We start from the raw sequence: 20,898 nt of genomic DNA, 5'->3' as shown, positions 1-20,898 counted from the left end.
CTCAGGTGGACTCTCAGACAGTCCTCCTGTCTCTCAGTCTGTTAAGCCTTTTTTTTTTTTTCAATAGCACTTGCCGCCTTTTATATTAGTTTATTTTCACACTGCTACAAAGATACTATACTATCCAAGACTGGGTAATTTATGAGCAAAGGAGGTTTATTTGACTCAGAGTTCCTCATGGCTGGGAAGGCCTACAATCATGGAGGAAAGTGAAGCAGGCACCTTCAAAAAAAGGAAGGAAGAACTTCCAAACACTTATAAAACCATCAAATCTCAGGAGAACTCATTCACTATCATGAAAACAGCATGGGGGAAACCACCACCATGATCCAATCATCTTCCTCCCTTGACACTTGAGGATTACAATTTGAGATGAGATTTGGGTGGAGACACAGAGCGAAACTATACCACCTTCTAACATACTGAATATACTTAAATACATCTTCAGTTTATTGTCTGTATCCCTACTCTTAGTGGAATACAAGCTGTATGAAAGCAGGATCTTCATTTTGTTTACCTAAGTATGCCACACATCAGCCTAGCATATAGTAGCTGCTCAAAAAACTGGATACATGAATGGATCTATGTGATGATTTAATGTGACAGTCTGTAGGGCCAACTGTAATATTATTCAATTTCATCTCCTTTCTTGCAGTTTACTTTTTGCCAAAGAGTTTGTAATTATCTCTTTCTTCTCCTGTATCTGTCTGCTATCCATATATTCTTCATTACAAATGTTTTATAATATCAGGGTTTTGTTTTTAAGGAGAATGACTGATGCATCTCTAAGTTTAATTTTGGTTTTTAGTAAAAGTTTGTTATTGTGTTAAGAGAATATTCTTAAACTATTCTTAAACAGCTTTATTGAGATATAACTCATAGATCATACAATTCTCCCATTTAAAGTATACAATTCAATGGTGTTATGAGTTGAATCATGACCACCCCCTCCCAAATTCTTGTGTTGAAGTTCCAACCCCTAGTACCTCAGAATGTAACCATATTTGGAGATAAAGTCTATCAAGAGGTGATTAGGTTAAAGTAAGGTCAGTAGGGTGGGGCCCTGATCCAATATGACTGTTGTCCTTCTAATAAGAGAAAGTGACACCAGTTACCCATGTGCACAAAGGGATGACTATATGAAAACAAAGTGTCAAGAAGGTGGCCAGCTGCAAGTCCAGAAGAGAGGCCTCAGAGGAGTCCAACCTTGCCAGCACCTTGATTTTGGACTTCCAGCCTTCAGAACTGTGAAAGATAAATTTCTGTTGATTAAGCCACCCAGTCTGTGGTATTTTGTTACAGCAGGCTTAACACAGTAATACAGATGTTTTTTAGTGTGTTTATAGATACATGTTACCATCATTAAAGTTGATTTTAGAACAATTTTATTACCTCAAAAAGAAGCCCCAACCCTTAAGCTATCACCACCTCCCATCCTCCCTGTCTACTTCAACCCTGAACCTCCACTACTCTACTTTCTGTCTCCATGAATTTGCCTATTCTGGACATTTCATGTACATATAGAATGTGGTATTTTTTGACTGACTTCTTTTTCCTTCGCATGTTTTCAAGATTCATTCATGTTGTAGCATGTGTAGTACTTCATTCTTTTTTCATGGCGTAATAATATCCTGTGTATGAAGATAACACATTTTGTTTATCCATTCATCAGTTGATGGATATTTGAACTGTTTCCACCTTTTTGCTATTATGAATCATTCAGCTACCAACTGTACAAACTTTTGTGTGGACATATGTTTGCATTTTCCTATTCAGTCATGCATCTCTTAATGATGGGGATATGTTCTGAGAAATGCATCTTTGGGCAATTTTGTTATTGTGGAAACATCATAGAGGACACTTATAGAAACCTAGATGGTATAGCCGACTACACCCCTAGGCTCTGTGGTATAGCCTATTGCTCCTAGGCTACAAAGCTGTGCAGCATGTTATAATACTGAGTACTGTAGGCAATTTAACACCATGGTAAGCATGTTTGTATCTTAATAATAAATGTATCCAAACATAGAAATGGTATAGTAAAAATATGGCATTATAATCTTATGGGGGAACCCCTGTATAAGTGGTCCATCACTGACCAAAGCATTATTATGTGGCATATGACTGTACACCTAAGAGTGGAATTACTGGGTCACAAGGTAACTCTACGATAAATTGTCTTAGCAACTCCCACACTATTTTTCACAGTGGCTGCACCACTGACAGTGTACGAGGGTTCCATTTCTCCACATCTTCTCCCACACTTGTTATGATCTGACATTTTAATTGTAGCCATCTTAGTGAGTGTGAAGTGTGATTTCACTGTGGTTTTGATTCACATTTCCTTGATGACTAATGTCAGCTATCTTTTTGTGTGCTTATGAAACATTTGTAAATCTTCCTTTAAGAAGTGTCTGTTCAGGTCCTTTGTTCATTTTTAAATTGCTCTATTTGTCTTCTTTATTGAGTTGTAAGACTTCTTTATATATTTTGAATACAAGTTTCTAATCAGATACTGACTTGCAAATATTGTCTCCAATTTTGTGGGTTGCCTTTTCGCTTTCTTGATAGTGTACACTGCACCACAAAAGTTTGAATTTTGATGAAGTCCAAATTATCTATGTTTTCTTCTGCTGCTTGTAATTTTAGTGTCATCTTTAAAAATCTATTAGCAAATATGAGGTCATAAAGATTTACCCTTATTTTTTCTTCTAAGAGTTTTATGATAATTGAAGTTCTTAAATGTAGGCCTTTAATCCATTTTGAGTTAATTTTTGTATATGGTAGGAGATAGGAGTCCAGCTTTATTTCTTTGCATTTGGCTATCCAGTAGTCCCAACACTATTTGTTGAAAGACTATTCTTTCCTGCACTGAATGGCTTTGGCACCCATGTCTAAAATCACAGACAAGAGCTCATTTCCTGTGTTCAATTCTATTCTACTGATCTACATGTCTATCCTTATGCCAGTATCATACTGCCTTGATTATTACTGTTTTCTACTAAGTGTTTAAATAAGGTAGTATAGATCTTCTTACTTTGTTATGTTTCAATATTGTTTTAATATCGTGGATTCATGAAAATTTTATATGAATTTTGGAATCAGCTTAATTTCTACAAAGAAATTAGGTGAGATTTTGGCGAGGTTTATTGCCTATTTATTTGTGAGCCAGTTTTGGTAGTTTGTGTCTTTCCAGAAATTTGTCTATTTCATCTAAATTATTTTATTGGCATGTAAGTAATCATAGTATTTCTCTATAGCCCTTTTTATTTCTGTAAGGAAGGTAGTAATGTCCCTTCTTTCATTTCTGATTCTAGTACTTTGAGCCTTCTCTCTTCTTTTTCTTGGCCAATAAATGCTAACAGTTTATCAATTTTGTCAGTTACTTCACAGAACCAGCTTTTGGTTTCATCGATTTTCTCTATTGTTTATATATTCTCAATTTCATTAATTTCTACTCTAATGTTTATTATTTCCTTACTTCTGCTGGCTATAGGTTCAGTTTGCTCTTCTTTTTCCAGTGCCATAAGATGGAAGGTTGGGTTACTGAATTGAGATTATTCTTTTGCTTTAATGTAAGGATTAACAGTTATACTTCTCTTTTAAAACTACTTTAGCTACATCTTGTAAGCTTTGGTATATTGTATCTTAATTGTCATTCATCTTAAAGTATTTTATGATTTCCCTTTTGGTTATTCATTGGTCCATTACTGATTTAGGATCGTGCTATTAATTTCTACATTTTTCCCAATTATAGTCAGAGAACATATTCTGTATTATTTATATTCTTTAAATTTATTGAGGTCTATTTTATGTCCTGGCATATAATCTATCCTGGAGAATGTTGCATGTGCACTCAAGAAGAATATATACTCCTAATTTGTTGGGTGTCCTATAAATAGCTATTAGGTCTAGCTAGTTAATAGTGTATTTCAAGTCTGTTTCTTTGTTGATCTTCAGCCTAATTGTTATAGTCCATTTTTAAAATGGGATATTAAAGTCTACAACTATTATAGTTGAATTGTGTATTTCTCTCTTCATTCTTGTCAGTTTTTCTTCATGTATTTTGGTGCTATTATTAGTTGCATTCATTTATACTTGTAAATGTATAGATTTACAATTCTTCCTGATGGGTTGATTCTTTTATCTTTATAAAACATCTCCCATTACTTCCAATTACAAAAAAAACCACATTTTTTTTGTTTTCGAGTTTATTTAGTCTGATATCAATATAGCCACTTCAGCTTTCTCGTGATTTCTGTTTGCATGATATATCTTTTTTTCATCCTTTTACTTTCAATCTATTTATATCATTAAATCTAAAGTGTGTCTTCTGTAGACAGTGTATTATAGGTCTTGTTTTTAAAACCCAGTCTGACAACATCTTCCTTTTGATTTGCTTGGATTGTTTAATGCATCCACATTTAATGCTATCATTAATATACTTGGATTATGTCTGCCATTTAAAATTTTGTCCTCTGTATGACCCATGTTGTTTTTGTTCTTCTATATTTTCTTCACAGGTTTATTTTACATTGAGTGAATATTTTCTAATGTACCATTTAAATAGCTTTAATGACTCTTCACGCATTTTATTATTTCGTTGGTGGTTGCTTTAGAGCTTATCATATACATCTTATCAGAAACAACTTCAGATTTACAAGCAGTTTAATTCCAGAGAGATATAGAAACATTACTTCTATATAGTTCTATTTACCTTTCCTTCTTCTTGCAGTATTATTGTTATAGATATTACATATATAAATGTAACAAGCCCAACAGTATATTTTTATAATTATTAATTTATATAACTTTGTGTGTTTTAAAGAAGCCAAAAAGAGACAGGTGTATATTTATAGCAAGTTTGTCCAACCTGCAGCTCGCAAGACACATCTGGCCTAGGATGGCTTTGAATTACGCCCAATACAAATTAGTAAACTTTCTTTAAACATTATGAGATTTTTTTTTTTGCAATTTTTTTAAGCTCATCAGTTATCATTAGTGTTAGTGTATTGTATGTGTGGCCCAAGACAATTCTTCTTATTCCAGTGTGGCCCAGGGAAGTAAAAAGATTGGACACCCCTGATTTATAGCTTTTCTTATATTAACCTTCTTATTTATCATTTCTGCTTCTCTTCAATTGTTCTTATGGATTCAAGTTAACATGTGCAGTCATTCCCTTAACTCAATACAACTTTGATTCCATCTACTTCCTTTGTGGTCTTTATAGGCAAATGTATCATATTTCTATAAGTTATAGGCCAAACAATACATGCTACCCACATTGTTTTATACAATTGCTTTTTTTCAAATTTTTAATTTTTTTATTTCAATAAGTTTTTGGGGAACAGGTGGTGTTTGGTTACATGAATAAGTTTGTTAGTGGTGATTTCTGAGATTTTGGTGCACCCATCACCCAAGCAGTGTACACTGTAGCCAATGTGCAGTCTTTTATCCCTTGCTGCACCCCACCCTTTCCCCTGGGTCCCCAAAGTCCAATGTGTCATTCTTATGCCTTTGCATCCTCATAGCTTAGCTCCCACTTATGAGCGAGAACATATAATGTTTGGTTTTCCATTCCTGAGTTACTTCATTTAGAATAATAGTTTCCAATTCCATCCAGGTTGCTGCAACCACCATTATTTCATTCCTTTTTATGGCTGCGTAGTAGTCCATGATGTGTGTGTGTGTATATATATAAATTGTTATATATATATAACCAATTTTATTTATCCATTCATTGATTGATGGGCATTCCATATTTTTGGATTTGCAAATTGCATGGCTGTGAACGTGCATGTGCAAGTATCTTTTTTTATAATGACTTCTTTCTTTTCTGGGTAGATAACTTAGTGGGATTGCTGGATCAAGTGGTAGATCTATTTTTAGTTTTTTAAGGTATCTCCACACTGTATTCCATAGTGGTTGTACTAGTTTACAGTCCCACCAACAGTGTAAAAGTGTTCCCTTTTCACCACATCCATGCTAACATCTTTTATTATTATTATTATTATTATTATTATTATTATTGCCATTCTTGCAGGAGTGAGGAGTATTGCATTGTGGTTTTGATTTGCAATTCCCTGATAATTAGTGATGCTGAGAATTTTTCCACATGCTTGTTGGTCATTTGTATATCTTCTTTTGAGGATTGCCTATTCATGTCCTTAGCCCACTTTTTTATGGGATTGTTTGTTTTTTTTCTTGCTGATTTGTTTGAGTCCTTTCTGGATATTAGTCATTTGTCAGATGTGTAGATTGTGAAGATTTTCTCCCACTCTGTGGATTTTCTGTTAACTCTGCTGTTTCTTTTGCTATGTAATAGCTTTTTAGTTTAATTAAGTCCTATCTATTTACCTTTGTTTTTGTTGTATTTGCTTTTGGGGTGTTGGTCATGAAGTCTTAGCCTAATCCAATGTCTAGAAGGGTTTTTTTTTTTGATGTTATCTTCTACAATCTTTATGGTTTCAGGTCTCAGATTTAAGTCTTTTATTCATCTTGAGTTGATTTTTGTATAAGGTGACAGATGAGGATCCAGTTTTATTCTTCTACATGTGGCTTGCCAATTATCCCAGCACCATGTGTTAAATAGGGTGTCCTTTCCACATCGTATGTTTTTGCTTGCTTTGTTGGAGATCAGTTGACTTTAAGTATTTGGGTTTATTTCTGGTTTCTACATTCTGTTCCATTGGTCTATGTGCCTATTTTCGTGCCAGTACCATGCTATTTCGGTGACAATGGCCTTATAGTATTGTTTGAAGTCGAGTAATGTGATGCCTCCAGATTTATTCTTTTTACTTAGTCTCCCTTTGGCTACGTGGGCCTTTTTTTTTTTTTTTTGGTTCCATATGAATTTTAGGATTGCTTTTTCTAGATCTGTGAAGAATGATGGTGGTATTTTGATGAAAATTGTGTTGAATTTGCAGATTGCTTTTGGCTGTATGGCCATTTTCACAATATTGATTCTACCCATTCAAGAGGAAAATTCATAGCATTAAATGCCTACATCAAAAAGTCTGAAAGGGCACAAATAGACAAACTAAAGTCACACCTCACAGAACTGGAGAAACAAGAACAATCCAAACCAAACCCAGCAGAAGGAAAGAAATAACAAATATCAGAGCAGAACTAAATTAAATGGAAACAAAAAAATACAAGGATAAATGAAACAAAAAGCTGGTTCTTTGAAAAGATAAATAAAATTGATAGATTAATCAATAAAATAAGAGAGAAGATCCAAATTGGCTCAATTGGAAATGAAATGGGAGATATTACAACTGATACCCCAGAAATACAGAAGATTATTCAAGGCTACTATGAACACCTTTATGTGCATAAACTAGAAAACCTAGAGGAGATAGATACATTCCTGACAATATGCAACCTTCCTGGCTTAAACCAGGAAGATATAGAATCTTCAAACAGACCAATAACAAGCAGCAAGATTGAAATGGTAATAAAAAAAATTGCCAACAACAACAACAAAAAACTCCAAGATTACTTGGATTCACTGCTGAATTCTATCAGACATTCAAATAATTGGTACTAATCTTATTGACACTATTCCAAGAGATATAGAGGGAATCCTCCCTAAATCAGTCAATGAAACCAGTATCACCTTAATACCAAAATCAGGGAAGGACATAACAAAAAAAGAAAACTACAGACCAATGTCCCTGACGAACATAGATGCAAAAATCCTCAACAAAATACTAGTAAACTGAATCCAACAGCATGTCAAAAAATAATACACCATGATCAAGTGTGTTGCATACCAGGAAGGCAGGGATGGTTTAACATATGTAGCTCAGTAAATGTAATACACCACATAAGCAGAATTAAAAACAAAAAATCACATGATCATCTCAACAGATGCAGAAAAAGCATTTGATGAAATCCAGCATCCCTTTATGATTAAAACCCTCAGCAAAATTGGCATAGAAGGGACAAACTTCAAGGTAATAAAAGCTGTCTACAACAAACCCACAGCCAACACTATACTGAATGGGGAAAAGCGGAAACCATTCCCCCTGAGAACTGGAACGAGACAAAGATGCCCACTATTACCACTGCTATTCAACATAGTACTGGAAGTCCTAGTCAGGACAATCAGAAAAGAGAAAGAAATAAAGGGCATCCAAATTGGTAAAGAGAAGTCAAACTGTCACTGTTTGCTGATGATATGATTGTATACCTAGAAAATCCTAAAAGCTCACCCAAAAAGCTACTAGAACTGATAAATGAATTCAGCAAAATTTCAGGATACAAAATTAATGCACACAAATCAGTAGCTCTGCTATACACCAACAGCAACCAAGCTGAGAATCAAATAAAAAACAACCTCTTTCACTATAGCTGCCAAAAAATAAAAATAAAATAAAATACTTAGGAATACACCTAACCAAGGATGTGAAAGATCTCTACAAGGAAATCTATAAAACACTGCTGAAAGAAATCATAGACAACACAATCAATTGCTTTTAAATCAGTTAAGAGAAGAAGAAGAAATATGAATTTATACTATCTCTTATATAATTACCTTTATTGATGATCTCTTTTTGTGTGGATTTGAATTACTGTCCAGGGTTGCTTGTTTTCAGCCTGAGAACTTCTTTTATTATTGCTTGTAAAATGACTGCAAGCAGCAATTTTTCTGTTTTTGATTATTTGGAAAATTCTTCATTGTACTTAAAATTTTGAAATATAGCTTTTATGAAATAGGATTCTTGGTTGGTCAGCAGCCTTTTTTTGAGCACTTTGAATATGTTATTCTACTGTCTTCTAGTCTCCTTTGTTTCTGGTGAGAAGTCATCTGCAAATTGTATTTGGGTTCCTTTTAAGTGATGAGTCATTCTTTTCTTAATGCTCTCAAGATTTTCTCCTTGTCTATGACTTTCACTATTTTGACAGTGCTGTATCTGTAGATCTCACATTTATCCTACTCATCCTACATGTAGGTTTGCGTACTTAATAATGCCTAAATTTCTCTGAGGCTCTGTTCTTTCTTTATTCTTTTTGCTTTCTGTCTTTGGATTGTATCATCTCTATAGGTTTATCTTCATGTAGGCTAAGTCTTTATTCTGCCAGTTCAAATCTACTGTTGAGCTCCTCTAGTGAATTTTTTATTTCCGTTGTTGTACCTTCAGCTTCAGAATTTCCACTGGTTTCTTTTTTGAAAATTTCTATGACCTTATCAATACTGATATTTTTCTATTTGATGAACAGTTGTCATTATATCCTTCTTTATTTCTATAATTATGATTTTCTTTAGTTTTTTTGAACATATTTCTAATGGCTACTTTGAATACTTTGTTAAATCTGATATCTGGTTGCTATCACAGGCAGTTTCTTCTGCTCTCTTTCTTCCTCCAGTATGTTTTATTTTCCTGTTTCTTTGAATGTTTTTGCAGTTGGGTTGGAAACTAAATATTTTAGATAATATATTGTAGAAACTATAGAATCTAATCTTCCTCCCTTGTAGCTTTTTTATTACTATTTGCTTAGTGACTAGCTGGATTATTTTAGTGAAGTCTATTTCTCTTCCCCACAGTGCTTAGCTTCTGATGTTGCAGATCTGTGAAGCTCCTCATGCTGTCATGTTGCCTTCCTATTTTTAAACCTTCTAAACATTAGAAATGGGTCCCAGATTCTTTCAAGTGACTTATTGCTTTTGTTGATGTGATTTTGTCATGAGTAAGTTTTCGAAATAGAAAGATTAAGCAGAATATGTTTTCCTTTTAGAAAGACATAGAATATGTTGTATTCTTATAGCATGCCGTATTCTTGTAGCATGGAATAACTTTTATTTGATTGCTTTATTCAATTTTTTATTTTTATTAAAAGCTTGTATCTATAAGAGGAAAGCTCACTATAGTTGTGTGTGTGTTCATACTTTAATAACAATTAGGATTAAGACCACTTTTTTCTTTTATAGTAGGAAATTTGCTATTATTTTCTCTTTCAAGAAATGAAATGGGTAGTTAGGTTACTTTTTGCTATTTGAAAGTTTAGAGAAATTTTGATCTAAACAAGCATGTTCAAGTCTTATTTTAATAATGGTGTATAAACTGTTTTTAATGCTGTATATTCAAATTTCCTCTTCCTTTTATGACCATTTTGATGTTTTATATTTTTAGGGTGAAAACTTGGAAAAATAAAAATAGCATAGGCCTTGTAGATCTGAATTTAAATTCCAGCTGCATCTCTTAGTAGCTGGGTGACCTTGGACATACACCTTCATCTCTGTAAGCTTCACTTTCTGCTATAAAAGGAGGAAAAATATTTATAAAATGGCTTATTATACCAACAAAAAAAGGATGTGTATAAAACACTCAGCACTGCGACAAAGTCAGTACCTAGTAAGTGTTAATTCCCTTGCTTTGAGAAAATAATTTATTTCACACAGAATTTAAAATATATTAGCATTTAACTGTGCCAAATGTTTCTTCATACAATTTTTTCTGTTATCCTGTTGCTCTATTTTCTGTCTTATTTACGTTTTTATTAGTTTTTTAAATTAGATTTTGCTGTTTTTTGGACATTTCTTAGTCTTTTTCAAGTAGTAATCTTTGGTTATATTAATTACTTGTTTTAGTTTTCTTTGTTATGTAATCACCTTGTTTATTTTATCATGTTTATAGTTTCCAATTCTTCTGTAGTTTTTCAAAAACTAATTTTCTTATATGATGTGGGAACATAGTGAATGTTCTTTTATTTTATTAAGAATAAAGACAAGTAAAGCTCTAAATTTTTTTCCAAATATTGTTTTGACCATTTCCTATAGATTTTGACATATAATTATTATTCTTTTAATATTCTTCTCTTAACTTCGGATCATGTGATCTTCAGGGATGGACTGGAAGCAGAGGGACTAGTTGAAGAAGCCATCATAAGCATCATCTGAAAGGCTATAGCTAACTATCTTAACTGAAAATACTAACTGGGTGTCAGAATGTCTGGGACCTAGAAATAAAATCAACCAATACTAATTGAATGCCTATATGTGCTGAACACTGTCCTCCTCATAGTATTTTTTGCGCATCTCCTTAATTGTCACGATAGTGTTGTGACATTTGTCCCATTTCCTCCTTTCTGCAATTGAAGATATTGAAGTAGTCAAATGACTTACCCAAGAGCACAGAACAAGTAAAATCTATTTCTTAGGAATCCTAGCTGGCTATTTGCTCCACTGCTATGCTATGCCACCTTTTGTAAGTCTCTTACAGACTTATTTAGAGCCCAAATCTTATCACCTGAAGTATCAGCGGTGGGCATTGTTACCTTTTAATTAACTTTGTGGGGACAGGAGTGGATTGTCTTGTTGATATGGTTTGGTTGTGTCCCCACCCAATCTCAACTTGAATTGTATCTCCCAGAATTCCCATGTATTGTGGGAGGGACCCAGGGGGAGGTAATTGAGTCATGGGGGCTGATCTTTCCCATGATATTTTCATGATAGTGAATAAGTCTCATGAGATCTGTTGGGTTTATCAGGGGTTTCCGCTTTTGCTTCCTCCTGATTTTTCTCTTGCTGCCACGATGTAAGAAATGCCTTTCTGAGGCCTCTCCAGCCATGTGGAACTGTAAGTCCAGTTAAACCTCTTTCTTCGCAGTCTCAGGTATGTCTTTATCAGCAGCATGAAAACAGACTAATACACTTGTCTTTAAAATATTACTTGTGCTTAGTTAACTTAAGAGAACACATGGATGTCATTGAGAGCAGTTTTCCAATACAGGAAAAGGCTCACATGTGAAAGAGCTCACTCATCTATTTCACATTTCTCCATAAGACCATGTCTGATAAGACCAGTGTATAGAATATCAATAGTAGTTACAATTAATGATATAACTGCTATGTGACAAACACTGTTCCATAAGAACATTATACATGTTATTTCTAAGAATCCTTATCACAGTCAGACGAGGTGGATATTATTATTATTTTTCTCCCTTGTTTATCGATTGGGATGCTGACACCCCAAAGTGTTAAGTAATTCATCTAAAGTTGCCGAAACAGAAAGTGGCACAGCTGGTATTTAAATTAAGCTATCTGGCTTCAAAACCCAAGATTCTGTCAATCATTTTTGCTTAATTGTGTCTTCTAAAAGCTATAATAAGGCAGAATATTAATCAATATAAAGGAAAATACTAAGAATGTGGAGCTTCAGGAGGTATTGGATGGACTGATCCACGTAGAAGCTTGTGATCTTCTGCCCACAGAAGAAAGAGGGACTCTGTGAACTGAAGTCCACTCATACTAATCCTGAATAAGACTCTAGAATAATATTTTTAGAAATAGAGTAGTGTGCGATAGAAAAGTCAGACTGCCTTGTGTCAATGGGTCAATTGGGGTTGATGAAATATCTTCTTACAGATAGATTCTTAAATTTCGATGGACAGTCTAACTCTATGCCCTTTTAATTCTTTTTCAGTAGCCTTTAAAAAAATTTTTGAAATCAAATATCTTAAATATTAATTTTTATTTTGTCAGAAATAGAAATTAGAACAAGAGATCTCTGGTTTTTTCCGTGCGTAGTTCACATTCATACACTAGAAATTTAGAGTTCCCCTCAAGACAGTAAGAGATTCAAGAACAGGAAAAGATAATTACAATGCAAATACTAATCTCATACACAGGTGTCTTGAAGATTCTATAGACACATCTATAGTTGTATGCTATAAAAAGGTATCACGCATCAGCACTGTGGGGCTCCTTGAGGAAAGCCCTGACTGCCCTGTGCAACCCCTGCTATACATACATACATATGGCCATGTGAAGGAGATGTGTACTCTTTCTTAGATGCCAGCTTGATATTAATCTATACCAATTATTCAAAATAAGTTATACCAACTCTACAGCATTTTGATGATCCACTCAACTCAATGCTATAGCTAACAAACTTTGCCATAACAGTGTTTTATAGTGAACACCATGGAACAGTTGTATGTATCAACAGTTAAGACAAAATGAATTTTATACATTGGTCAATTGTAGGGCACACCTGTGATGAATCCATAGTACAACTGTTATATGATAGACACTATGAAAACTATTGTATTTTAACCACTAATGCTCCCTGGGAGAAGCTAGTGGCTGAATTAAGAATATTTTTATTGTCACGGTTCATGAACTGAACTTTATGTCAATAAATCTTAAGCATATCTTAATTTACCAGGAAGATCTTCCCCCTATTTCATCATTGGATGGAATAACCCCTAACTGACGTCTTCAGACTGTATGGGAAAGTCTCGTTGTGACTTAGTGGCCACTATTGCCAGAGGAACAAACTCCATGAGCTCCTTTTTCTGACCATTGACTTATTGCTATGAAATTTAGGCAAGTTATTAAACTTTTGTGAGTTTCAATTTATTTACCTATAAAATGCTGATATTGATAATATCTTCTCTGTGAGATCATGCTATAAAAATAAAATGAAATAAAGACTGCGAAAGATCGTCATACATTGTAAAGTGCCGTGGAGGAAAAAAAGTTATTACTGTTTTAACAGTGATGTGCTGGCAGAGCCTGGACTATAGCCGAAACAGGCTGACTCAGAAGGAGGTTTGTAGGGGAACTGGAGGCTTGCTGAGGCATTGCTAAGGAAACCAGTAGAGAAATATACGTCACTCAGCCCCATCCTTATCTTCCTACTGCAGAGTATCTACCAAGAGCACAAACAGTGCAAGGGATCAGTCACGGATAATTTGGGAAAAAACACATCAGATTCCATTTAAGGAAGGAAAGAAAGTGGGAGCAAGCTCCAAAGAAGGAAAATGTTTCTCTTGGTTGCAAAGAGAAAGCACTTCCTGAACATTTCTAATCGACATGTGTAATGCCATCTGGAAGGCAGAGGGAGAAAGCTGGCTCTTAGGTTTCCTTTCAGAAGGGGAAGCCTTTGTCCCTGGCATCATTGGAATATCTGTAAGGAGATGAAGTTTAGTAGCCCTGGGAGTCCCTCTGGGCTAAGCTAATGGATTTCACTGTCAGCTTCTTTGCTGAGTATAAGAAACAAGTTGGGGTAAAGATGAGTTTTGTGACCCTGGGGACTAAAATTGTGGAGAGCTCTCTATGTTTCTTTATAACTCAGCAACATCTCTCATATAAGCTCATGCTTTGCCATTAATGCTTTTCCTACCATAGTCCTGACTGCTGTGAGGGGTTATTCTTTTTGTTCCCTTTATACTTGAAATGGTGGATACCAAGTAAACATGCCGGTCTCAACTTTTCTGAATGGAACTCCTTATTGACCATTCTCACCCTCAAGAGTACTCCTCCCCTTGCATTAGAACTTCATTCCCAGGTGTCTGTATTTATATTATCTCTATGCTATTACAAAAAGCCACAAACATGGAGGTTGTTTTTGACCCTTCTCTTTCTCTTACCTAGCATAATGTCAATAAATCCTACTGATTTTATCTCCCTGGATCTACCCAGCCCTCTTCGTCCCACTGGGACTTCCCTGGTTTGAACTTTTAATATGTATTGCTTGGACCATGGGTTTGGGCATCACCTCTAGCTTTCAGTCACTTTATTACCTCTTCCTAAACCAGCTAAAAACATCTTTCCTAAGGGCAGACCAATGTGTGCCATTTCCTTGCTTGAAAGTTTCTAACTCCCCGTTACCTACAGAATTGCATACTCCTCTGTGGCATTTGAGTGAGTTCCTTTCAGGGGAAATACTGCATGACCAAACAAATAACTGTAGTGTTAAATGGGGCTTATTGCAGTTTGGTTTTGAGCTAAGCTCTTGACATGATCAAGATTCCTCAACAGACAAGGAATGGTTGTAGAGAATACAGAGAAGACTAGATACGTAATCAAAGTTGTGTTTAAAATATTTGTCTCATAATTCCATTGGTCATTAGCAGCTATTTAGGTTTCTGAATTACTTTTGGCTTGGATGACTGGGACTAGCAGCGATGCCATGTGATAAATGAGGGATGTGTTAAATAAACAGGCTTAGAAAGTCTGTTCCCTTGCTGGTTTGTAAGCATGAAAATTGGACTTGGGATCATCATTGAGAATAAGTAGGTGGGGTTTGTTGAAGAAAGCTGTTTATGGCCTATTTTTAAAACTATATCACACTAAAAAATATTTGTGTTTTGCTTAGTAGCCTGTATATTCTTGTTTTAAGCACTGTCTGTTATTTGTAGCTTTAAAAAATATTTAAAAGACAAAAAGTTTGGCTCTTTAAGAAATAGAAATCTTTTGCCGGACTCTCTATTTCTAGCCACTCTTTTACACAGGGAATGCCTTAGAAATCAAACTAGATGATCTGTGGTTGATAGTTGAGATAACCACGTGGGGAGAGGAAAGAGAAGAAATTGAGACCACAATAACTAATCTTGGTTAAGACTAATAAAAAGTAGAAATAAGTTAGGCTCTCATATGCTTCAAACATTCAAAGGGATACAGTAGTTAGTTCTGGAAATGTACTTCTGCAACAGTATGAGACATTTTTACTTTTAATCATATATCTTTATATATGAAATTTGTTTAACCATAAGGATATACTATTTTTATTAAAAAGTAATCAGATAGGTTTATAAGTACTGCCATGGAAAGAATCCTAACTATATTGTTAATTGAAGAAAAGTGATAAATGTTATTGCATAATTTCACCTTGTAAGTAAATGTTTACATATATTCAGGTACATATATTGCTATTATAAATTTGTTAGCAGGAGTATATGTATGGAGAAAAAAGTATACTGAGGAGTAGGTGCACTAAATTGTTAGTTATACTAGTCTTTCCAGCGTGAGAGATGTCAGACACATTAACTTTTTGGGAAATGTAGGCCTATTATGTTTTAATTTTAAATAATGAGCTAATCTTACTTATATAATCAGAAAAAATAATAAAGTATATTTCTTATCAACTTCCAAGTAACACCCCACATTTGATACGGTCTATTATAATAAAATTTTTAAAAAATACTGTTAAAAAGAAGGCAGAAAAGTACCATGGAAAGGTTTAATTCCATAAGATGACATACAAAAATAGGGACTTATCAAAAACTTGGCCATAGCCTATGTTGACCCTATGGATTAGGTAATCACTGGTTAGTGACATATGTGCTATAATTCTACCATTTAGAACTTAATTGTTTGTTTTTCACATTAGTTTTAAGGTCTTATTACATGTAAATTGGTGTGTTACATTTTGTTAGGAGTTAAACATATTTTTCATAAGAATATATTTAAATATATGATGATGGCATTTTTATGAGGTCCAGTGATCCTACCACATCAGTGAAAGCCGCTTTGCCACTTAACTTTGCAAATTACTTAATCTCAGTGCATTTGGTTTTTCCATCTGTAGAATGGGGATAATAAAAGGGGCTTGTTCAGAGAGTTATTGTGTGGAATAAATAAGATAATACATTTAAGTGCTTAGAATAGTGTCTGCAATAAATCACTAGCTGTTATGATGATAACAACAATGATGATAATGACCATGTTGATAACAGAGACAATGACAACAATGATGGTAATGAGGATAGTAAAATGGCCCTAAAGGATCTTTGCATAGGGCAGTACTGCAGGGAGGATCCAAAATGCATCCTGAAGGCAAAGCTTGTTCTTTTCCCAACATTTTCCACAGGAAAAATGGCCAAGGCTCCACCTTGGGAAATAACCAGCAAATATGATATCAATCTACACTTTCCCAGCTCACTAACATTTTCCACTTATATGGAAGTAGTATGTTTTTAGCCTGAAATAATTTCACTTGAAACTTGCAAAATACGAGAAATATGAATTATCTGTCTCATGTAGCTAGTCCTTATGAATCTCATTCCACACACCTGAGTGTAAAAGAAATGTCAGTTTATTTCTGTGAATGAAATGAAATCTGGCTCCAAGTCGTCATCTTGACAGGAGGACAGCAAATTTAATTCTCATCATTTTGGGGGAGCTTTTTCCTTCTCTAGAACAAATCATCATTTTGGGGGAGCTTTTCCCTTCTCTACATAACAAATTCTCTTACCTCAGTCTTCCATAGTGGCCACTGATACTCATTCTGTCCACACTTGCCTGGTTCCTTAGTTGGGCAGCAAGGTACCTAACATGTTAAGCCTAAAGGGAGAATCTTTATCGAGACTAAACTTTCCCTCCAAGACATCCCTCCAAGGTCCTGGCTCTTCCTTAGGGGTGGCTCTGGGAATTAGAGCCCACGTTCCTATTATACTATTTGTGGAACCCACAGACCCATTCTCTCTTTCCCATATTGAGAACTCTCCTTTTAGTATCACCCTCCCCAGCACAAATGACTCCAGGAGCTCAGAGTGTGAGAAAACAAGGTTTCATCTTCAGGGCATCTCCTTTTGGCCCTAAGTTAAAGAGGCAAAAAGGCCTGGCTATGTTTTCAAAATCTGTGTGTGCATAAACAGAACTGAAAAGAAAAACCACAGAATCATCTCAATAGATGCAGAAAAGGCTTTCAATAAAATTCAAAATCCCTTTGTGTTAAAAACCCTCAACAAACTAGGAATTGAAGGAACATATCTGAAAATAATAAGAACCATCTATGACAAACCCATAGTCAACATTATACTGAATGGGCAACAAGACAAAGATGCCCACTGTCACCACTCCTGTTCCACATAGTACTGGAAGTCCTAACCAAAACAGTCAGGCAAAAGAAAGACATAAAAGGGATCCAAATAGGAAGAGGGAAGTCCAACTATTTCCGTTTGCAGATGACATGATTCTATACCTAGTAAACACCATAGTCTCTGCTCCAAGGCTCCTAGATCTGATAAATAACATGTGGTATTTTATTTTCTGTTTCTGAGTTATTTCACATAGGATAATGGCCTCCAGCTTTATCCATATTGCTTCAAAAGACAAGATTTTATTATTTTTATGTCTGCATAGTATTCCTTTATGTATATGTACCACATTTTCTTTTTTTTTTTTTTTTTTTTTGAGATAGAGTCTCCCTCTGTTACTCAGGCTAAAGTGCAGTGGTGTGATCTTGGCTCACTGCAACCTCTGCCTCCCAGGTTCAAACAATTCTCCTGCCTCAGCCTCCTGAGTAGCTGGGACTACAGGTGTGCACCACCACGCCTGGCTAATTTTTGCATTTTTAGAAAAGACCATGTTGGCCAGGCTGGTCTCAAACTCCTGACCTCAAGTGATCCCCCTACCTTGCCCTCCCAAAGCAATGGGATTACAGGCATGAGCCACCACGCCAGGCCTGTAGCACGTTTTCTTTATCCAATCATCTGTTGATGGACACTTAGCTTTAGGCCATGACTGCTATTGTGAGTAGTGCTGTGATGAACATACAAGTTCTAGTATCTTTTTGATATGATTATTTCTTTTCCGTTGGGTAGATACCCAGTAGTGGGACTGCTGGGTTGAATGGTAGTTTGTTTTATTTATTTATTTATTTATTTATTTATTGAGACAGTGTCTTGCTCTGTCACCCAGGCTGGAGTGCAGTAGCATGGTCAGGGCTCACTGCAGCCTCAACCTCTTGAGCTCAAGTGATCCTTCCCCTTCATCCCCCCGAGAAACTAGGACTACAAGCATGTGCCACCACGCTTGGTTATTTTTAAAACAATTTTAATAGAGATGAGGTCTCACTATGTTGCCCAGGCTGGTCTTGAACTCTTGAGCTTAAACAATTCTACCGCCTTGGCCTCCCAAAGTGTTGTGATTACAGGCATGAGCCACTGTACCCAGCAAAATGGTAGTTTTATTTTTAGTTCATTGAGAAATCTCCATTGTATTTTGCATAAAGGTTGTACTAATTTACTTTCCTACCAAGAGTTTATAAGCATTCTCTTTTCTTCACATCCTTACCAACATCTGTTGGTTTTTTTTTTTTTTTACTTTTTAATAATACCCATTCTGACTGGTGTAAGATGGTATCTCACTGTGATTTTTACCTTGCATTTCTCTGATTAATAATGTTGAGAAATTTATGTTTCTTGGTCATTTCTATGTCTTCTTTTGAAAAATTTCTGTTCATGTCCTTGCCCACTTTTTAATGGGGTTATTGTTTATTTTCTTCTTGAGTTGAGTTCCTTGCAGATTCAGGATATTAGTCCTTTGTTGGATGCATAGTTTGCAAATATTTTCTCCCATTCTGTAGGTTGTCTTTTTACTTTGTTGATTATTTATTTTGCTGTGCAAAAGCTTTTTAGTTTAATTAAGTACCATTTGTCTATTTTTTCGTTGCATTAGCTTTTGAGGCCTTTGTCATAAATTCCTTGCCTAGGCTAACATCCAGAAGAGTTTTCCTAGGTTGTCTTCTAGGATATTTATTGTTTCGGGTCTTATATTTAAGGCTTTAATCTATGTTGAGTTAATTTTTGTATGTGATGAGAGATAGGGGTCCAGTTTCATTCTTTAGCATATGGCTATCCAATTTTTCCAGAGCCATTTATTGAATAGAGGGTCCTTTCCCAATTTCGTGTTTCTGTCAACTTTGTTGAAGATAGTTGCTGGTAGGTGTATGGCTTTATTTCTGGGATCTCTATCCTGTTCTATTGCTCTATGTGTCTATTTTTTGTGCAAGTACCATATTCTTTTCTTGCTATAGCCTTGAAGTATAATTTGAAGTCAGGCAATATAATTCCTCTAGCTTTGTTTGTTTTGTTCAGAAATGCTTTGGCTATTCAGCATGTTTCCTTGGTTCTATACACATTTTAGGATTTTTTTTAAATTCTGTGAAAAATAACATTAGTAATTTGATAGGAATTGCATTGAATCTGTAAATGACTTTAGGCAATATGGTCATTTTAATGAGTTTGATTCTTTTAATTCCATAAGCGTGATGTTTTTCCATTTGTTTGTGTCATCTCTGATTTATTTAATCAGTGTTTTGTAGTTCTTCTTGTAGAGATCTTGTACCTCTTTGGTTAAATGTCTTCCTAGGTAATTTATTTTTTGTGTGGCTTTTGTAAGTGGTTCTTGATTTGGTTTTCAGATTAAACATTATTGGTGCATAGAAATGCTACTGATTTTTGTCTGTTGACTTTTTATTCTAAAACCTTACTGAAGTCATTTATCAAATCTCAGAGTCTTGGAGGAGTCTTTAGGGTTTTCTAAGTATAAGTTTATGTCATTAGTGAACAGAGGTAATTTGACTTCCTGTTTTTCCAATTTGATAGCCTTTTATTTCTTTTTCTTGCCTGATTGCTCTGGCTAGGACTTCCAATATTATGTTGAATAGGAGTGATGGGAGTGGGAATCTTTATCTTGTTCTGGTTCTTAAAGGAAATGCATTCAGTGTTTCTTCATTGAGTATAATGTTGGCTATGGGTTTGTTGTATATGGCTTTTATTATTTTGAGGTATGTTCCTTCAGTGTCTAGTTTGCTGAGGAGTTTTATCATGAAGGGACATTGGATTTTATTGAATGCTTTTTCTGCATTTCTATTGTGACAATTGTACAGCTTTTGTTTTTAATTTTGTTTTGTGGTGAATCACATTTATTGATTTATGTGTGTTGAATCATCCTTGCATCCCTGGAATAAAACCCATTTGATCATGGGTCGCATTTTTAGGTGCTGTTGGATTCAATTTGCTGTATTTTGTTGAAGATTTTTGCATCTATATTCATCAGGGATATTGGCCTGTATCCTCACCTGATTCTGGTATCAGGGTGATACTGGTTTCACAGAATGAGTTAAGGAGGAATCTCTCCTCCTCAATTTTTTGAGAATAATTTCCATAAGATTGGTACCAGCTCTTTTTGTATGCTAGTAAAATTTCACTGTGAATCCATCTGGTCCTGGGCTTTTTTAAAGGAGGTTTATATTACTTATTCAATTTCACTACTCATTATTGGTTTGTTCAAGATTTCTACTTCTTCGTGATTTAACCTTGGGAAATTGTGTGTTTTCATCCATTTCCTCTAGGTTTTCTAGTTTGTGTGTGTAGAGA

The sequence above is a fragment of the Pongo abelii genome, chromosome 4 (genome assembly GCF_028885655.2).
Source record: "Pongo abelii isolate AG06213 chromosome 4, NHGRI_mPonAbe1-v2.0_pri, whole genome shotgun sequence".
Taxonomy (NCBI): Eukaryota; Metazoa; Chordata; class Mammalia; order Primates; family Hominidae; genus Pongo; species Pongo abelii.
Note: the sequence above shows the minus strand (reverse complement) of the source record.